The 22,116-nt window shown below is 43.7% G+C and overlaps 1 protein-coding gene across 1 annotated transcript in view; it reads right to left on the reverse strand.

The window, feature by feature from the left end:
* LOC134621997 (E3 ubiquitin-protein ligase TRIM21-like) overlaps positions 1 to 22,116 on the reverse strand; it is a 470,763-nt gene that overhangs the window by 427,567 nt on the left and 21,080 nt on the right. The window lies entirely within an intron of this gene.

The raw sequence follows: 22,116 nt of genomic DNA on the forward strand, positions 1-22,116 counted from the left end.
CGGGTTTGTTTGTTTTTTGGGGGTTTTTTTGGGTTTTTTGCTATTGTTTTTCTCTCCTTCTCGTTTTTTTTTCTCTCTTTTTCCCCCTCCTGTTTTTATGCTGCTCACCCTTGTACTTGGTTTCTTTCTTTATTTCTTTCACTGCTTCGATCACCTGCTTCCAGACTCATCCACAAACTTTATTTCGACACATACGCACAGCACGATCACGCACAATCATGCGCTCAACGGCAGCACATTTACATCAGACAGACAGCGCACACAGTATAGGATACACACACTTAAGTCAAGCGTACTACTCATATTAGTAAATATGCACACACATAATCAGACTCAGGGAGCATCTCGCCACGCATTTTTTCTCTCTCTCCTTCTCTTTATTTATGGACTGGTGATGTATTCTCTCCACCTGTCTAAGCCACACACACAGCATACACCCCTAGTTATACAAACATATCTATGGGTGAACTAAGATTCGTTACATGGAATGTAAATGGAGCTGGCTCCAGAGAAAAGAGGTTAAAAATATTTAACCAACTCAAAAAACTACAGGCAGATGTTGTCCTTTTACAAGAGACCCACAGACCTCTTAGAGGTTCGAATGAACTTAAAACACCTGAGTTTCCTAATGTGTTCTCAGCTTGTTATAATTCTAGACAAAGGGGAGTAGCAATTTTAATACATAAAAATATTAATTTCACAGTACTCGATACAGTTATAGATCCAGAGGGCAGATTCTTAATCATTAAACTATCTATATGTGATAAAAAGCTATGTATTGTAAGTGTATATGGTCCAAATGTTGATGATCCCTCATTTTTTCACAGTTTTTTCAGTGCACTCTCTGAACACTTAGATGGCACACTTGTTCTTGGGGGAGACCTCAACCTTGGACTAAATGAAGAAATGGATAGGCTCAATACAGCAGGAACTCAGCGTAATTGGCAGTCCACAAATATAATCAAACAGTATATGAGCGACTTTGGTCTTTGCGATGCATGGCGCTCCCTTCACCCCAACAGTAAGGAATATTCTTTCTTCTCACATGTTCATCACTCCTACTCTCGTCTGGATTATTTTTTGGTCAGCAGCTCACTGCTGAGTGACATTTCAGACACTGAGATTCACCCTATAGCTGTCAGCGATCATGCTCCTGTATCTTTAACACTAATGCACAAGAATAATACTACGCCAAGTAAAAACTGGAGATTTAATACTTCACTGCTTAAAGATGAAGACTTTATTAAATATTTTAAAAAAGAGTGGACTTCATATTTAGACTTTAATGACACTCCCGGAACATCAGCTTCTGTTCTATGGGAAGCAGGGAAAGCTGTGATGAGAGGTAAAATAATTTCTTTCTCATCACATAAAAAGAAAGAAGAAAACAAAAATATTCAGGAATTAGAAAAAACCATCAAATCCCTAGAAGAAGCCTACGCGTACCACCAAGATCAGGAAACATTGAACAAAATACGCAAAACAAAACTAGAATTAAATGAGATAATTGATAAAAAAACAAAATTCTTAGTACAAAGACTACGCTTACAAAATTATGAACATAGTAATAAATCCGGTCAATTTCTAGCAAACCAGCTAAAAATAAATAAAGAAAAAACAACTATATGTGCTGTTCAAGATTCATCTGGGAACACAGTATATGACCCGAAACAAATAAACAACATCTTCAGGGATTTCTATAAATCGTTGTATTCACCACAAATAAACCCATCTAAAAAGGAAATTGATCAGTTTTTAGACAACATAACTCTCCCAAAATTATTAGACACTCAAGCAATGGCACTAGATTCGCCACTGACACCAGGTGAACTCCAGGAAGCCCTGATAAGTATGCCCAATAATAAGGCTCCAGGCCCAGATGGCTTTCCTGCAGAATTCTACAAAGAATTCTGGACAATTCTAGCACCAGTTTTTTACAGAACGTTGTTGGAAATCAAAGAAAATGGCAGACTTCCATCAAATATGAATTCTGCAAACATTAATCTCTTACTAAAACCAAGCAAAGACCCTGTATATCCCTCAAGCTATCGTCCAATATCCCTTATAAATGTAGACCTCAAAATAATCTGCAAAGCTCTCTCAAAGAGATTAGAGAAAATAACCCCCCTCTTAATTCATCCTGACCAAACTGGTTTCATAAAAGGTAGGCACTCATCAACAAATACACGTAGATTACTTAATTTGATAGACTACTCATACAGTAAAAACCTTGAAACTACAATATTTTCTTTAGATGCAGAAAAAGCGTTTGACAGAGTTAACTGGAAATTTCTATTTGCAACTTTACACAAATTTGGTTTTGGATCTTCTTTCATCAACTGGTTAAAAATATTATATAATTCCCCAACAGCTTGTGTCAGAACAAATGACCAGACATCCTCCAGCTTCTGTCTCCTGAGGGGCACCAGGCAAGGATGCCCACTCTCCCCTTCACTGTTTGCAATTTTTATCGAACCACTAGCAGCAGCAATTAGACAGAATTCAGTAATTAAGGGCATAAAATGCAAGAACGTGGAACATAAAATCAGCCTTTATGCGGATGATGTGTTACTCTTTCTCCAAAATTCACAAACCAATATCTCTGGGGTGATTGAACTGATAAACTCTTTTGCAAGAATATCAGATTACTCAATTAACTGGTCAAAATCTACAGTCCTTCCGATTAATTGCTCCTTCCATAATTCCTCTTCTACTCCACTGCAATCGGGAAATATAAAATATTTAGGTATTAATGTATCTCCCAAGCTTGCAGATCTAACTAAATTAAACCATATCCCACTTTTAAAGAAGGTAGAAGGTGATCTGGCTAGGTGGAAATGTCTACCCATATCACTCATGGGAAGGGTTGCCGCTATAAAAATGATGGTATTACCAAAAATAAATTATTTATTCTCAATGATCCCAACTAAACCGCCGCAAGATTGGTTCAGATCTCTAGATTCATATATGTCCAAATTCCTTTGGAAAAATAAGCCCCCACGTATAAGCTTAAAAACACTACAAAAGACCAAGGATAAAGGAGGATTAGAACTACCTAACTTTCAGCACTACTTCTTAGCCAACAGGCTTCAGTTTATCTCAGGATGGCAAAAACATACCCTCTTAGATGAACCTTGGCTAGATGTAGAACAAGCACTTTGCAATAATCTAGAGATTTCAGATCTACCGTTTATCAGCTCAAACATCCAACGACATGAATGCTTCAAAAGCATCAACATCAGCTCTTCTCTGACAGCGTGGTGGGAGTTTCTGAAGTTGACAGAGTCTTCATTAATCCCATGCAAACGTACACCTATTTGGAACAACCCTGACATATTACAAAACAATAATATGATAAACTTTTCAGATTGGAGTAGTAAAGGAATCAAATACTTAGAACATATACTAGAAGGAACAGAATTTATTTCATTTGACAGACTAGTTACACAATATGGGATCAACAAGAAAAGATTTTTAGAATATCAACAAATTAAATCCATAATAAAAAAGAGATTTAAACCGGGTCAAGTTGAACTACAAACGCCACCAAGTGTGGTTCAATTTCTTACTCTTAAAACCCCCAAATTACTATCCAAAATATACAGAATGCTTTCTAAAACAGATGAATCAATATCACTTCCTATTGCAAAATGGGAAGCGGATTTATCAGTTAACTTTGACCAAAACTTCTGGTCTCAGATTTGCTTAAAAACCTTTCATCTAATTAGAAATCCCAGTCTTCAATTAATTCAATACAAAATACTACATAGAGTGCACTATACAGGCCATCGGATGTTCAAGATGGGCTTTACGTCTACCAACAACTGCTCACACTGCCAAACCAATTCACCGGACAATTATATCCACGCTCTTTGGTTCTGTCCACCAGTTCAGAAGTTTTGGCGCGAGATATGTGAAGACTTATCAAAGTGTCTGAAATGTAACATTCCAACTTCCCCTTTAGTATGTTTGTTGGGCAGCTTAGATAATGTCACTACGGAAAAGAATATAGCCCATATGGTTTTCACTGCCCTATGCATAGCCAAGAAAACAGTCCTCATGAACTGGAAAAATAAAAATAATCTTAATTCTAACCAATATAGAAATTATCTATTAGATTACATTAGTCTTGATACAGCCTCTGCCACCACATCAGATCAATTGCTCTGGGCTCCTTTGATCAGCTCCATCACCTAGTGGGGGTGGGGGGTCTTAGTTTGGTCCCACCTTCACTGTTGTGATTGGTGTGGGGGTAGGGACAGGCTTAGGGCATCAGGGGGTTCCCCGGGAGCATCTTCCTTGGGGGGCTCAACCCGGGGTAGCGGTCATGGCCAATTAGGGGCTCTGTTGGCTCTTAGGTGACAGTTTCCTCGTGGCTGCGTGCAGCGGGGCTAGGGGAGGGTCTGTGCTGACGGACGTGGGTTACTGACCTGGTAGCCTGGCTGCCCCTGGGTGGGTCCGGGATGGACGTGAGGTTCTGGGGGCACTCCGTCTCTGGGCTGGGGCCCTGGCCAAGCCTCAGGGGCTTGGGTCCTGGTTGGTGTGTTGCCGGGGTTGTGGGCGGGTGGGTGTATGGGGGCCCAGTCCTGGCGCAGGGTGCCGCCTGTGCATCGAACCACCTGGGGGGCTCTTCAACTGGTGGGGGAGGTTGTCAAATCCTGCAGGAGATTTCCTCTCTTCAGGAACTCTCTCTGCAGGAGGGGGAGATACAGGAGAGGTGGAGGAAGATCTCAGCCTGGGCGCCTATTGTCTTGTGTAGTCTGGAAGATGAGTGGATGATGGGGTGGGTGCAGTTTTCTCTGTGGTGGGGTCAGGTGGACTGTCCCGGGCTCTGTGGGGCCGGGCGGCGTTGCTGCACTGGGCCCCGGTCCGGATGGGCCTGGGCCCCCCTTTCCCTGGCGGGTTGCAGAGTATGGGGGTGCCTACTGGGGTCAGCGGGGGAGCTGGCCCCAGGGAGGGGTCACTTGCCCCTCCCTTCCTTCCCTCCCCATCTCCAGCTGCCTCCCTCTTCCCGCTCCACCACAATCACCCACACATGCAGGGCCTTGGGGTAGGGGTGTGTCACCAGGGTGCAGAGGAGACATCCCCCCCCTCTGTCCCCTTCTGGCTGCCTCTGCCTCAATTTTATCCCACAACTTAGACATTCACATTACTCACACTCTCATTACACATACATATAGGATCTTGGGGGTGGGCACGCTACACTGATTCCAAATTACCATCAGGGTGTACACTTCACCCCTGGCGTCGTTGCCCACCTCTCAATTTTAAATACACGTAGACATTGAGGGCTAGCAGGAGGGGCTATATGCTTACCTGCTGCTCTGGCAGGTAGCTCCATGCCCTCCTGGGTTTTAAATGCACCTTAGAACACACATACATCAACACTACCTATGAGCGGGTGGAGGGAGGTTTGGAGTCTTCCTACACCCCCGTTCTCTGCGGCCTGCTGGAGCGGGGGGGCTAGGAGGAGGAGTTGGCCGTCCGACTGGGGTCTGGAATGTGGGGCCTCCCTGCTGCTGCGGAGTCGGGGCAGTCTGCTTCTCCCCACCGCAGGGAAAAGGGTAACACCACCTGGGTCTGGGCGCAGTTTCCCCCTCCAGGGGCAAGGGTACCTAGACCCGGGGCTTAGAGTACGCTTGGGGAGTGTGATTGTGTGTACAGTGTCTCTCTATGTCTGTCTCCATGTTGGGTGAGTGTTGAGTAATTGTATATGAGAGCATGAGGGTGGGAATAGATGTTTGTATCTGTGTGTGCCTGTTTGTCTGTGTCTATATGTCAGGTTGGGTATCAGACGCCACCTCTCTGGGGACATCTCAGGCCCTCCAAGGTTTGGAGGCCCATCTCCCCCCACCACTTCCCCTGCCGGTGGCAGACGCCCTCAGACATCGGTGCATTGGTGGTTCTTTGTGTCCGGGGGTGGGCGCCCAGGTACCCACCGGCTCACTCCTTGGCGGCTGCTTATCGGGGCCTGGAGCCTGGGGCTCGCTCGGGCCACTTCGGGAATGGGGTGCCCTTGGCCTCCCGGCCCGGGGCTCGGTCACTCAGGCACAGCTGGCTGCCGGCGGAGCTCACGGGCACGTCACTGCAACCCCCCCCGGCTTCTGCTCCGCGGCTGCTGAGTGACCCCTCATCTGGGACTCTCCTCAGCTCTTTCTGGGATAGTGGCGCGGCTGCCCCTCTGTTGGTCTTCCTTGGTCTCTTGTGTTCTGGGGGCCTCTGGATGTCTGGAGTTTGATCTCCTCCATACCTGCTTCATGCCCTGGAGGACGGGGCAGTGGCCCCCCACACCCTCTAGCAGATCATTACATGAAGGAACCTTTTAAAAACAAGCGCGTTCATGCTCACAGGTGTACACACGGGTGATCACACACACAAACTACACCCTTTTTGGCTCCTACCTCAAAGCACACTGTGCGCTGTCGATCTCACGTGCTGCACAATAATGTTTAATATTTAGTATTTACTGTCATATTCCCATATATCATTGAGATGTTGTTTATTACTCTCGTTTTCTTCTGCTTGCTTTCTTTTTTCTTTCTCAACAGGTGATCCAGGTGATCGATATATGTATTTTTTGTCTGCTTATTCTGTTGGTTTTTGGTTTTTGCCCTTTTTCCCCGTCCCTCTTCTCAGCTGTTTTTCTTTCCCTCTTTCTTTCTCCCCTTTCTTTCCACCAGTCAAGTCTGTCCCGTATTCAGCAAGTGAAAATAAAATAAACAATAAAAGGTGAATCAAATGGACCATTACGGCAAGGCTGGGATGGTCCATTTGGTAAAGTAAATCCGTTGGGCATCTTTCTTCGCCTTTAGACAATAATTCTGATGGCAAAAGAACCAAACGGGACAGGTTAAAAAAAAAAAAAAAAAAAAAAAAAAAAAAAAAAAAAAAAAAAAGAACAACAACTTATTTGCTTTATTAAAACATGTTTTCCAGCATTTGCTATTGAACAGACCTCAATTTAGACTCAATCACAGGCTCCACCCCCACCAGAGAGGTGACATTCACTGATAGCTCTGACCACCAGCCGACACACGATAATGTCATGAAAGCATAATTTTAAAAATAGAATAATTTGGCCACAAAACAAATTTCACTGTTCAAAAACTTGCAGACTTCACTATACACAGTGCAGACAGTGTGGACCCTCTAAACTAAGTCTGTGGGATGTGATCTTTGAATAAATGCAGACCAAACTGTTGTTGTTTGTATTTACTTACACAGCATGTCTTGTAGGATTAACTGGAGTCATCAGCAACAGCACAGAGCAGTCACATCTCAGGTCTAATAACTAACTAGTAACTACATGTGACTTCCTGCTGACTTCTACTCGACTGGAAACCAGTGAGAAAACAACCAAATTTGTCCAAAGAAAAAACTTGAATGCTGATCATAAACCCTGGAGAACTGCTGCTCAAGACCACTTCAACCTCCCTCCGTGATACTTTGACCTTGGCCTCTAGTCTCCTTCTGCATGGAGGCCACTGCTGCTTGTAGCCTCTCACTGATCTCTCCTGCTGTGGTGCAGTTTAAAGTTTAAAGAGGTCGTGTCAGAGAAAATGTCTTGAAGCTAAAGTCCAGAGGATCAAACATAAACACACAGATACAGACATGTAGATGCAACATAGAAGTAAACACATATGTAAGACTGTTCATGTGCATAATGCTCCATTTTAACATAATACAATGTGATACATGTTCAAAGGGACATAAATAAAAAGAGAAAGAACTTGAATTTCCTCTTTTCTGTTTCACACACTGACTGTGTCTCAGTTATACTGGTAACACATCTCAACCACAGTTTCCACTCTCCTGTGCTTTTGCACGTTTCTGCTCTGTGAGTAAACTGAGCTCCAGCTTGTGCTGCCAGGATTTTAACCCTGGCTGACTCAGAGCCTCACACACATGTGGATGAGCTCACTGATGAGCTGGGAACCATATTTAGCTGTGATTATGTTGACTGTGGAGAAACTGCTTTAGTGTGTGGAGCCAAACATGGTGACGATGCTCAGAGTCAAAGCTGAGAAACTCGTCTCAGTGGTGGAAGGTCACCTCTTACAAGCTTCAGGTCCACGTTAGTCACATCAGCTGACTGCAGGCTGGAAAACCTGATTTGGTTTGTTTGGATCTGACAGGGTCTGGATCTGGACTGTGGTCTGCCTGTTTGTGACCTCTGACCTTTACTGACCTCTGACCTCCTGTTGCAGGTGTGTGTGTGCTGCTGCTGTCTGCACCGACTGTTTCTGCAGGTGAGTTGATGAAGTGAAAACAATCAGTGAGACTCCAACAAGAACACAAATACACTTACTCTGTGTGTGTGTGTGTGTGTGTGTGTGTGTGTGTGTGTGTGTGTGTGTGTGTGTGTGTGTGTGTCCTCCAGTGTCTTTGTCTGTCGGTCCAAACCTTCAGCAGGTCTTCAGAGGATCTTCAGTGTATCTGAGTTGTGTTGATGATGGACAGACAGCTGATGGATGGACAGTGAAGAGGACCAGAGGAGGACCCACTGAGGACTGTGGAGCAGCTCCAGGCTTTGGGGGGCTTCTTGGTTCCTACTGTGTTGTTGATCTTTCTGCTCCCAGTGAAACCTTCTGGTGTGAGGACTCCTCTGGACAGCAGAGTGACAGAGTCTCCTTCAGTGTCCAATCAGACCCTACAGGTGAGATGTTCCAGCTGTGTCTCTGTCTCTGTGTGACTCTGCTCTCTTTAACTCTGTTTGTCTCTGCTGGTCTGATGAAGGTGTCATCCTGGAGATCCCTGCACTTCCTGTGAGGACAGGAAGTGAGGTCATTCTGCACTGCAGACAGAGGAATGGTGCCACAGTCAAAGCTTATTTCTCCATCAAAGGAAGTTTTGATGGTCCTAAACCAGAGCACATCATCACTAACATCACGCAGGCTGATGAAGGTTTCTACTCATGTTCTACTGATGAGGGTGGAAAGTCTCCTCAGAGCTCTCTGAGGGTCAGAGGTCAGAACACTGACATCACTTCCTGTTTAAAAGCTGATGTAACATTGTGACCTGATAATAAACTGACTGAACCATCTTCATCATCTCTCCTGCAGATCCTCCCAAAATCATCCATCCTCCTCCTCCTCACTGTCCTCCTCCTCCAAGCACCTCCACAAACTTTGCTTCTCCTGTAGAAACTGGTCTTATGTGTCCTCCTCCTCCTCCTTCTCTCCTGGTCCCAGTTGTAGCAGGTCTGGTCTCTGGGCTTCTCCTGGTTCTGGTTCTGGGTGGAGTTCGGTTCCTCTGCAGTAAACTAAAAGGTGATAAACCTGCACAGAAGTAAAAGTCTTGTTCCTTTAACCCTTAAAGCTGACGAGAGCAGCCGCGCTCCCATCAACTCTTTTAAAACCTGCTGCAGGATGAGTTGGAACAATAATGTTTGTGCGTTTGAAAACAGAGGAGTTGTGTTTACACATCACACACTCAGCTGGTCCCAGGCTTCCTTCCACTCATGTGTCTGCAGGAACAACAAGTTCACAGCACTTCCTACTGTCTGACAAACACCATCACGCTGTCAGCACGAACCATCACATGAGTTCGATGTGCACCATTACTCCTCCTGTGCTGATGTTTCTCTGTGTGATGTAGGAGGTCGGGGAGCAGACCTGTGGAGCTGTGGAGGTGACGGCTGTCTGAGACGGAGCGTCTGCCTCTGCTGTGAGTCTACTTCATGTTTCATGTATTATCTGTGTTTCCACCACTGGAGGGCGCTGTGGGTTATTGATGTGTGGGAACAGTAACCAATCACTGCAGTCTGAATGCTTCTCTTTGGTCATGTGACCATTTGATCTCTGATCAGTGTGTTCTTCAGTTTCAGGCCTGTTTCTGCTGACTGCTGCAGGTGAGCTGATGTTCCTACACCTGTCTGTCCTCATCATGACCTCTGACCTTTGGTGACCTTTAGTGACCTCTGTCCTGTTGCAGGTGTGTGTGTGCTGCTGCTGTCTGCTCTGGCTGTTCCTGCAGGTGAGTAGAGGATGAAGAACAAACACTAATAAATGAAGGAGGAGGGAGAAAAGTCCTCTGGAGGAAGAGCCACAGACAGAGTCCTCCTTCATTACTGCTGCACTTAAAAATATTGTTACCACACTCTGCTCCTTAATCAGGAGTCTTTCTTTTTCTTTCTACCGTCTTGTCAGCTGTCAGCACTGCACAGTGTTTACCACCTGGAATGCACAGAGCTGATTGGCCGAGTAGTATCCCGTGGGATGCTGAACCACTACTGTAAAGACCAGAAAGGCTGTACCAGTTAAACCAGAAGTGTCCTCTCAGGTTTTGAATGTGTTTTGGTTGCAGGTCCAAGCCTGTGTGGGACAGCCTCTGGGTCTGAGACCTAAAACCTGCAGGGACACCAGCCCTCATGGACGGGGATTGGGGACCCCTGTGCTAAGGTTATGAGCTGAGTTACGCCATGTCGCGAGTTTTCTGAGGTGCTTTTGTGATATTTCATGGATTGGATTACATTTTTTATTTCTCTCCGATATCCGATCCAGTAATTTAGGTCAGTATCAGGCCGACACCGATACGTAATATCGGATCGGTCCATCTCTAGAACCATATTTAGCTGTGATTATGTTGACTGTGGAGAAACTGCTTTAGTGTGTGGAGCCAAACATGGTGACGATGCTCAGAGTCAAAGCTGAGAAACTCGTCTCAGTGGTGGAAGGTCACCTCTTACAAGCTTCAGGTCCACGTTAGTCACATCAGCTGACTGCAGGTTGGAAAATCTGATTTGGTTGTTGGTTTGGATCTGACAGGGTCTGGGTCCAGACTGTGGTCTGCCTGTTTGTTGACCTTTAGTGACCTCTGACCTCCTGTTGCAGGTATGTGTGTGCCAGACATACCAGACAGAAATCACCCAGCTGGGGCTAAAATCAACCTCCTTGCTGTGAGGGGACAGTGCTGACCACTGCACCACTGTGCTCTCTTCAGCTGATCAATACACACTGATATGTGCACCAGTCACAGTAGTATCTACTGCTGAGACCTGATCCATGATGGGAGTTTCTTTTTTCTCTGATCTAAAACTCTGATGGTCCACAGTAACAGTGGAACCCCCACATCCACAAGTTTGGATCATCTGACTTGGAAACTTAGGGTCAAAGGTCAGAGCTGCACATAGATAACAGGTTATTACTGTGTAAGCATGAAATAATTCATGTGTGATTACAGTGTCTGTTAAACACAAACTACAGTACTCTGCAGCAACAATGACACACAATTCAAAGTATGTGACAAATTGTGTCCAGCTGTGTGTGCACTGAAACAAAAGCATGTTTAGAAGCAGATTTTATACTCCTGACTCCTCCTCTCTGCTTCCTCGTCCTTCAGCTCCTCCTCCCTCTGAGCGCAGACTCTTCTGCCATCTAGTGGTCTTCTGTCCGTACTGCATCTCCACCGGTCTGCTGCTGTCCATCTGCTGCAGCAGGAAGAACAAACCAGCAGTCTCCATGGAGATGACCCAGCGTGATGGAGGTGGTCAGGGATTGGACAGAGAGTATGATGATGTCACCACTGAGCATGCCTTCTGAGCTGCGGAGCCTGTTAGTGTTTAAGCTGCAGATGATGATTTTCACTGCTGGTAAAGACTTTACTGGTCTTTAACTTCTTCTTCAAACTCTTCCACTGGACTGCTCCACATCAGCTCACAGTTGTTCATATTTGTTGTAAACTGACTTCTCCTCCCACTGTCCCACAGCCAGGAGTGTTTATGATGGAGCAGCTGCTGCAGCCACATTTATGGAGGGTCGGGAGTGCCAACATGAATTAAAGAAATACACCAATAGTTTTTTTTTTAATTTAAAATTTTCATTAATTTCATTAAAATGTATCAATTATTTATTTTTGATTTTCATTAATTAATGACAAATGTGAATAATTACAGATTTAATTATTTAACGCTCTGGGTTTGTTAAAATCACTACCCTTTCAGCTTGTTCGTGGCCAAAAGTGGCCACCAACAGATTAGGTCTGTAATATTTATTATTTTTAAATTTTTTTGCCTTTTTTCTGCATAAAGCTTTTAACTAACGTCAGTTCTTTTCAGTTTGTTTGTCAACTGCACTAGTTGGAAGGCAACCTCAAATCTCACAATTTTATATAATTGCATTGCTACTAAAATGTCTTGTATTATTAATAGTAGAGTCTGGGGCATGTAATTGATTCACATCAACATTGATTATAATACATGGTTATTTTTGTGCAGGGAGAGCTAAAAACTCCCCCTAGGCTTGTTCGTGGCCAAAAATGGCCAACTCTTGTGTACGTTTACAAAATGCTTTTAAAAAAAATTCCACTTTCATTGACTTAATTTTTTAAATTGGCATCAGTGCTATTCATTAAAATCAAAACTTTTACCCATTTAAATACAAAGTAGATCACATAATCCTAGGAACTCATAAATGGAAAAAAATCATAAAACCCCATTTTCTTTTCTCCAAATAACACATGTCATCTGATTTATTTTCTAACCACGATTGTATCATGGTTGAAATGGAATCATTCAGCTTCAGCAGTATTTCTATTCATCTTATGGATTCCAGTTTTGTAGCGAGGCTCCAAATGCTCAACCAGACCGCTGACAGGTCTCACACGCCACAGCCGCTCTATCACGTGACGCTCCGACGTGTTAAGGTTATGAGCTGAATTACACTGTGTCGCAGGTTTTGTGAGGGTCTTTCATGATATTTCATGGATTGGATTACAATTTTTTTTTCTCTCCGATATCTGATCCAGTAATTCAATTCAATTCAATTCAATTCAATTTTATTTATATAGCGCCAAATCACAACAAAAGTCGCCTCAAGGCGCTTTATATTGTACAGTAGATAGCACAATAATAAATACAGAGAAAAACCCAACAATCATATCATATGACCCCCTATGAGCAAGCACTTTGGCGACAGTGGGAAGGAAAAACTCCCTTTTAACAGGAAGAAACCTCCGGCAGAACCAGGCTCAGGGAGGGGCGGGGCCATCTGCTGCGACCGGTTCGGGTGAAAGAAGGAAAACAGGATGAAAGACATGCTGTGGACGAGAGACAGAGATTAATAACAGATATGATTCGATGCAGAGAGGTCTATTAACACATAGTGAGTGAGAAGGTGACTGGAAAGGAAAAACTCAATGCATCATGGGAATCCCCGGCAGCCTACGTCTATTGCAGCATAACTAAGGGAGGATTCAGGGTCACCTGGTCCAGCCCTAACTATATGCTTTAGCAAAAAGGAAAGTTTTAAGCCTAATCTTAAAAGTAGAGATAGTGTCTGTCTCCCGAATCCAAACTGGAAGCTGGTTCCACAGAAGAGGGGACTGAAAACTGAAGGCTCTGCCTCCCATTCTACTTTTAAATACTCTAGGAACAACAAGTAGGCCTGCAGAGCGAGAGCGAAGTGCTCTAATAGGGTGATATGGTACTACAAGGTCATTAAGATAAGATGGGGCCTGATTATTTAAGACCTTGTAAGTGAGGAGCAGGATTTTGAATTCAATTCTGGATTTAACAGGAAGCCAATGAAGTGAAGCCAAAACAGGAGAAATATGCTCTCTCTTTCTAGTCCCTGTCAGTACTCTTGCTGCAGCATTTTGGATTAACTGAAGACTTTTCAGCGAGTTTTTAGGACATCCTGATAATAATGAGTTACAGTAGTCCAGCCTGGAAGTAATGAAGGCATGAACTAGTTTTTCAGCATCACTCTGAGACAGGATATTTCTAATTTTAGAGATGTTGCGCAAATGGAAGAAAGCAGTCTTACATATTTGTTTAATATGTGCCTTGAAGGACATGTCCTGGTCAAAAATGACTCCAAGGTTCCTCACAGCATTACTGGAGGCCAAGGTAATGATATCCAGGGTAAGGATCTGCTTAGATACCATATTTCTAAGATTTTCAGGGCCGAGTACAATAACCTCAGTTTTATCTGAATTAAGAAGCAGAAAGTTAGCGGCCATCCAGGTCTTTATGTCTTTAAGACATTCCTGCAGTTTAACTAATTGGTGTGTGTTACCTGGCTTCATGGATAGATAGAGCTGTGTGTCATCTGCATAGCAGTGAAAATTTATGCTATGTCTTCTAATGATGCTGCCTAAGGGAAGCATGTATAATGTAAATAGAATTGGTCCTAGCACTGAACCCTGTGGAACTCCATAATTAACATAATTAACATAATTAACTTCGGATTTGAGACCTTAGTTTTCACTGGAGCTACAGTATCCAGAGTCGTACGTAGTGAGGAGGTAAAATTATTAACAAGATAATCGACCTCTGTTGGAGTAGCGTTCAGATAGCTGCCCTGCTCTATGTTGGTACAGGGCATTGAAGATGATAACAGTGGGTGGATTATATTCTTAAACTTAGTTACAGCACTTTCAGAAAGACATCTACTTTGATAAAGTCTACTCTCCACTGCTGTGTAATCAATTATTGTAAATGTAAATGTTATCAGGAAATGATCAGACAGCAGAGGGTTTTCAGGAAACACTGTTAAATGTTCAGTTTCTATGCCATATGTTAAAACAAGATCTAGAGTGTGATTAAAGTGGTGGGTGGGTTCTTTTACATTTTGAGAGAAGCCAATTGAGTCTAATAACAGATTAAATGCAATTTTGAGGCTGTCATTTTTAGCGTCTACATGGATGTTAAAATCACCCACAATAATTATTTTATCTGAGCTGAGCACTAAATCAGATAAAAAGTCTGAGAAATCAGAGAGAAACTCTGTGTAAGGCCCAGGTGGACGATAGATAATAACAAGTAAGACTGGTTTCTGAGTTTTACAGCTGGGGTGGACGAGGCTAAGCATCAGGCTTTCAAATGAATTAAAAGTCTGTCTTGGTCTTTCGTTAATTAATAGACTGGTGTGAAAAATTGCTGCCACACCGCCCCCTCGGCCTGTGCTTCGAGGTTTCTGGTAGTTAGAATGACTCGGGGGTGTTGATTCATTTAAACTAACATAATCATCCTGCTGCAACCAGGTTTCTGTAAGGCAGAGTAAATCGATTTGTTGGTCAATTATTAAGTCATGTACTAACAGAGACTTGGAGGAGAGAGATCTAATATTTAATAATCCACATTTCACTGTTTTACTCTTTGGTTCAGATGTGGATTCTGTATTGTTCTTTCTTTTTGATTTTTTATGTTTAAGTTTTTTATTGCTGGTTTTTGGTTTGTTTTTTGTCTGTTTGGGAGCTGACACAGTCTCAATGGAGATGGGTTTTTGGGGGGGTAGCGGGAGGAGAGAAGCTGCAGAGAGGCGTGTAAGACTGCAACTCTGCTTCCTGGTCCCAACTCTGGATAGTCAGATTTTGGGGGGGTTAATAAATTTGTCCATATTTCTAGAAATGAGAGCTGCTCCATCCAAAGTGTGATGGATGCCGTCTCTCCTAACAAGACCAGGTTTCCTCCAGAAGGTTTGCCAATTATCTATGAAGCCCACATCGTTTCTGGGACACCACTCAGACAGCCAGCAATTTAAGGAGAACATGCGGCTAAACATGTCACTCCTGGTCTGATTGGGGAGGGCACCAGAGAAAACTACAGAGTCCGACATTGTTTTGGCAAAATTACACACCGATTCAATATTGATTTTAGTGACCTCCGATTGGCGTAACCGGGTGTCATTACTGCCGACGTGAATTATGATCTTACTGTATTTACGTTTACCCTTAGCCAGCAGTTTTAAATTTCCTTCAATGTCGCCTGCTCTGGCCCCTGGAAGACAATTGACTATGGTTGCCGGTGTCTCTAGCTTCACGTGTCTGAGAACAGAATCACCAATTACCAGAGTTTGACCCCCGGCGGGTGTGTCGCCGAGTGGGGAAAAACGGTTAGACACATGAACAGGTTGGTGGTGTACCTGGGGCTTCTGTTTAAGACTATGCTTCCTCCTCACCGTCACCCAACCGCCCTCGTTCCCCAGCTGCTTGGGGTCTGCCGGGGAACGGCTAGCGGGGCCTACGCTATCTTCGGCTGCACCAGCTACAGGGGCCTGACTAGCTACGGGTGAATGAAGGGTGCGAAGCCGAGTCTCCAATTCAGTAATCCTGGCCTCCAGAGCTGCAAATATGCTACATTTGTTACAGGTATCATTACTGCTAAAGGAGGCCGAGGAGTAACTAAACATCTGACACAATGAGCAGGAAAGTGCAACAGGGACAGGTGAAGAAGCCATGGTGCTAACGAGTCGGCTACGAGCTAAGCTAAGCTAGCGAAACAGTAAAGAGACAGTGAGTGAATACTTTGGCTATAAATTAGGTAGTGAGCACACAGAAAGGGTGATTCAGATGAAGCACGTTAAGATTATACTATGAAAAAGGGATGTATCAAAAGATTTCAATTAAATTGCTAAGCAGAAAAGCTACTCAGAAACACCACTGTGTTTGAGCAGGAACAGGAAGTGATACTCTACCGCAGAGCGAGCGAAACACCAAGTGACAGCGCCACCCAAAGGATCGAGAGATTTAGCTCAGTATCAGACCGATACTGATAAGTAATATCTCTTCTAGTAACTCTAGCTAATTACTTTTCAAAGTAACTGCTGAGGTGTTGGTCTGTGAGTATGTCAGTGAGTCCTGTCTGAGAATACTTGTAACTTTCTGTCTTTACTCTAAATGTTCTTTTCCTGTTAGCAGGTGTCTTGGTTGGGTTTACAGTAAAATCACAGTACTGAAGTAAAGTCACTGCTGCAATCCATCAAGGTCTGAAAAAAACCTGGTAAACTTATTTCTTAGATCTTCCTGCTTGTTGGTAACACATCAGTAACATATTCATGTTTGTACTTATTGTATACATTGTATACATTGTATACATTGTATTGTTTACAGAAGCGATGACATAAAGACTCTCGTCAGCCGTCTAAGTCATAATGACTTTCAAATACAAACAGCAGGACTGGACTCTATCCCAGCCATCACTGGCTGGATTCCCTGGACAGGTCGCGAGAGAGACATACAACCATTAAGGACTATGGAGAATTTAGAATAGCTAATACCCTAACATTCATACGTCTGGACTGTGGTAAGAAACCTATACAGGCACATAATCAAACAGTGGTATCACGTTGCTTGATTATTATATTACTGTCTAATTTGTCTCTTCTATGCTGATAAATATAGGGTTGACTATTGGGACTGATCTGGATTTGAAAGGGTCAGATTATCAAGAGATAATCAGCAAACTAGTGCACCAATGGAAGAAATCAGTCCTACATATTTATTTAGTATGCAGATTAAAAACACTCCAAGGTTCCTCGCAGTGTTACTGGGGGTCAAGGTAATGCCATCCAGAGTAAGAATCTGGTTAGATACTATATTTCTAAGAGTTTCAAAAGTGACCCTGTGACTCCTGAACAGTTTCAGTGATGTAATGCTTCACTTCCTGCGTTATCGAGGTTTCTGGGCGTGCAGATCTCTGATGATCTCTCCTGGACTGCAAATACCACGGCGGTGGTAAAAAAGGCCCAGCAGCGTCTCCACTTTCTGAGAGTGCTCAGGAGGAACAACCTGGATGAGAGGCTGCTGGTGACATTCTACAGAGCCACCATAGAGAGCATCCTAACGTACGGCATAACAACATGGTATGCAGGGTGCTCAGCTGCAGACAGGAAAGCACTGCAGAGGGTCATCAACACAGCCCAGAAGATCACAGGCTGCTCTCTGCCCAGCCTGGAGGTCATTGCAAACTCTTGGTACCTCAGCAGAGCTGATATCAGAGTAATATCATCAAGGGCCATTCTCACCCCAGCAATCAAGTGTTTGAACTATTACCGTCAGGCCGTTATAAAACCAGGGTCAGCAGTGAGTGGTGGGCACACAGAGAGCTGGATCCTTGTTATCTATTGACTAAAGAGCTCATTATAAACAGAAATAATGTCACTGATGATGTTGTGTGTGCTGCACTCTGAAACTCATTCTTTTCTATCTCTCTCACCAGGCAGTAACAGTTTCTCACTACATGGAGCAAAGTGCAGGGTAATATACAGAGTGACACATATTCCAGAGACCAGTAAAAACAAAGCTTCTAAGTTCAACCACAACGTGAATGAAAATGTCCTGTTATATTTTGGATAGCAAGGAGCAAACGGCCAAGTTTATTAAACTCCACCGACACAGCGGTGACGCACATCTGAAGGCTAGACCGTCCCAGTTTTATTTATACAGCTCCAAATCACAACAACAGTCTCCTCGAGGCACTTTACATTGTAAGGTAGATCGTACTATAATATATACAGAGAAAAACCCAACAATCATATGACCCCCTATGAGCAAGCACTTTGGTGACAGTGGGAAGGAAAAACTTTTAACAGGAAGAAACCTCCAGCAGAACCAGGCTCATATGTAGATGAAACATATCAATAATTTTAATATGAAATGAAATCTTCTCATGAGGATATAACAGCAAATAAGATACCAGCTGTTACTGTAAGAGACTCACGTATTTTACTGAAAAATGTGACATTCTTACTGATTTAATGAACATTTTGTTTCATTTATTTAATTGTTTACATCCAGAATTAAAAATGTGTTATATGTGATGTGTTATTATCATTATGGATCAGAATTTGTGACATTACAAAGTTTTTGTTGACACTGAAACTTTTTTAGTAATAAAGCTTGTTTTTGCCTCCAAGTTTTTCTTTTTACTGGCTGTGGAAATTGTTAGTGTTGTGTCATCATTCAGCATCACTGATGATCACTAGATGGAAGCAGGAGCCCGAGAGTGAAACTGTGTGTTCGGCAGGGCAGCTGTTGTGTGTCGCCGTGCTGTGATCTGAGAGTCAGATGATCGACTCAGAATGAGAGTAAACTACATCAGGTTCGTGTTGGTGGATGGATTCAAACATCAACACGCTGATGTAGACTAAGAGGTGTAGCTGAGTGTGTGAGCTGGTTCAGTGTGGCTGTGCAGAGCTCCACCTGAGGGGCGAGTCGGGCCGTCAGAGCTCTCTGTGCTTCACCACAACCACGACTCTCAGGCTCGTTTTTAAAATAACTTTATAGTTTCAAACTCCTAAAATACAGTGACAGGGAAACTAAGATTTATTGTAGCACGGTTGTGTCAGTCATCATTCTCGTTCTTGATTGGTCACTGATGACATCATCTCTTAGATGTTCATTTAGGTGTTCTGTCCAATAACAGGTCGGACTTCTCTGACAACAGAGAGACGAGACGATGAAGAGGAGGGTAAAACGTTAGTTCAGCTCAAAGGTTGAATTACTGCTTTCACTTCCCGAATGCTCCGGTCTAATGTTCATGTGTTTCTGTCCTGGTGTGATGAGGAAGCTGAAAATCAGACTGACGACCTGGAGAACCACGTCCGAAGGAAGAACCTGCATCTGTTTGGTCTCTGGGACGGCGCCGAGGATCAGCAGTTTCACCCTAACATCTCTAAAGCCAAACCAACACAGGTGTCCTTATCTGATTCCTGAACCTCCAACATCCAACATTTTCCGCTCCACAAAACAGCTTAACATCGAGCACGATGGAACAAACTCCGTCCAGCAGCGAGCCGAGTTCAACATCATCAGAAAAGTGTTCGCTGAGAAAGGAATGTTTCAATATAATCCAGGGAAGATGAGGATTCATCCACGATGGGAAGATATAGCTGCTTTGTGTAACGTGTCATGCCAAGGTTTATTTTCTCCATTTATTTTTCTATTTTACTCTAATATGTGTTAACTCAGCATCACCATAATGCGCTGTTGTTTTAATAATACAGAACAAAAACAAGTAAGGGAACCATCTCTCTGAGGACTTTAAATTTAGTGAGTTTGTACTGACCAAATTAAAATCAACCTACATTTTTTGAAGATCTGTTTCTTACTGTATCCGCTTTGCAAGGACTTCATATAATTGGAGGAGACTTTAAGTGTACTCTAAACCCGAGTATAGATCAACAGCCTCAGATACCTATAAAGCCCAAACTAGACGATTAATCAATCAATTTATCAACTTGGTGGAGGAAACAAAATCCTGATTAAATAGAATTTTGCTGTCATTCGAGTCAGTCTGATAATATAGGAAAGTTTATCCATAACAACCCAAACTAACAGTTTGACAGAAAATGTTCCATAGGATCCATACTGGCAAAACTTTGCCAGTGTGGTCTCACCACTCAGCCACATGTGTTGCTGCGTTTGTTGGTAGATGTATAACTGCTTCACCTTTCTAATTTGGTTAGATACCTGCGCAGCGACACTGAGGATCCTGCAGCTGGGTCAGCGTCACACTCAGCAGGAGGAGTAGAAACCTCGGGAAAGGCCAGGTAAACTTTTCTTTTTTATGTTACCCACTAGCACAAGAAAACCTGCCTTACAAGTTTCCACATCCACACTATTGGTAGATTTCTCTCTCATTCTGTGTAGGTCCATTACCACAAAGCGCCTACCTCTCAGAGAATGGGATGCCTTCCAGCGGACCTTCCCAGTAACCCTAAATGGAGAGCCACCTTCAAAACGCCGGTGTGTACAGGCTGGTTTTCCAAACTACCGAGCCCACTACCGCAAGTGGAGGGTCATTAGATAAGGAGACCTGGTTCACCAACAAGCCCACTGTTGATGCCGTCCTACAGGCCTGGGTTGCTCCACAGCCCAGGATCCAGGACAGCCAGTCCCTCATGTCCTCGATTTCAGAGCAGAAATGGAAGGGCCTGGCTTTGAAGCACTTTAGGGAGGAAAAGGGCAAAGGTAAATGCACCTATGGTTTGGACCACACCCTCTTTGACAGCAAGTCAACATTTCTAAAGAGCTTATGATGACTTCCTGTTTGCTCACAGGTGTGATCGGCCTGATGCCCTTCAACAAAGGAGACGTCGTCTGCGACTACCACGGGACGTGCAACACCAAAGCTGCAGGGAATCGGAGGCAGCAGTCGGGGTCTCTCTTCTTCTACAGGGACGAGTGCCACAGGGCTGATGCCACTGCGTCCCCCTGTGCCTGCCACCTGCACAAGGACTCCTATGGAAGGCAAATCAACCATTGCCAAAGGAATCCAAACGTGAAGCCACAAAGGTTCACAATGAACTTCCCTGCTGGTCCTCATGAGAGTGTGCTGTTCATCGCCCTGAGGGACATCGCGGTTGGAGAGGAACTCCTGTGGGACTATGGAGTCTAGAGATGGCACCGTGTTTTATGTCCTATCCTACATTTGGATATCTGCCCATACCGACATGACTCTAATATAGTGTATTTCATATAAACATGGGCCATAAAAACTAAAAAACACCATCGATGGCCAGTCCAGCTGTGGCTCCATATATCTTTCTCAGAGGTGAAATGCAGGTTAACTCGGTCCATCCCTGATGGAGTCACCCATAAATCCTTCGGCTGGACATTTGACTTGAGTTGTCTTTGTTTTTTGTTTTGTCTGACCTTTTCTGATTAAAAACATGTAAAAATGTGATCTCTCATGCAGCATTTAAACATGATGCTTATGTCCCTGATAACTAAACCACTGTTGTTTTTTTACCAATAATAAAAACTATTATTAACACAATCAGAAATCAATCTCCCTCACAGGCCTTTATATACCAAACCCTGTCGTGACAGCTGCAGTGGACACTTCAGGGCTCAAACTTTCTCTGATTGGCTCCAACCTTGACAGGCTCAGCCTGCTGCTGCCAACAACACTAGGTTTCCCCACCGAGCACCTCAGGCCTCTGCAGTTACTGATGATCATCAACCCTGGTTGGAGATTTCCAATCAGAACACCCAAAAACTTCATTTTAACCTGAACTCTTTACTTTCAGCCCAACACTAATGTGGCCCTGAGCTTAACTTCAGGTTCACACCACTGTGTGTAAACCCAGCTCCACTTAAACCCTCAAACACCAAACTAATGTTTTTATGGTCATTTTCATAAAAATATTGGAGACCACATTTAACGTAATTAACAAAAACATCCATGCCACATCATTAAAAACAGGCTTTGTTACAGGAATTATTTCAGATTTGACAAAATGAGGCTCTCCACCCACTGAGGGACAGGCAGTGAGTACTGTGAAACATGGTGAACCTCCTGCAGAACACTCATCATTTAGAGTCTGACGGGGGTTGACACTAAAATACTTTAAATGTTTAGCATCAAGATTAGACCCTTGGAGCGCACATTTG

The sequence above is a fragment of the Pelmatolapia mariae genome, linkage group LG3_W (genome assembly GCF_036321145.2).
Source record: "Pelmatolapia mariae isolate MD_Pm_ZW linkage group LG3_W, Pm_UMD_F_2, whole genome shotgun sequence".
NCBI lineage: Eukaryota > Metazoa > Chordata > Actinopteri > Cichliformes > Cichlidae > Pelmatolapia > Pelmatolapia mariae.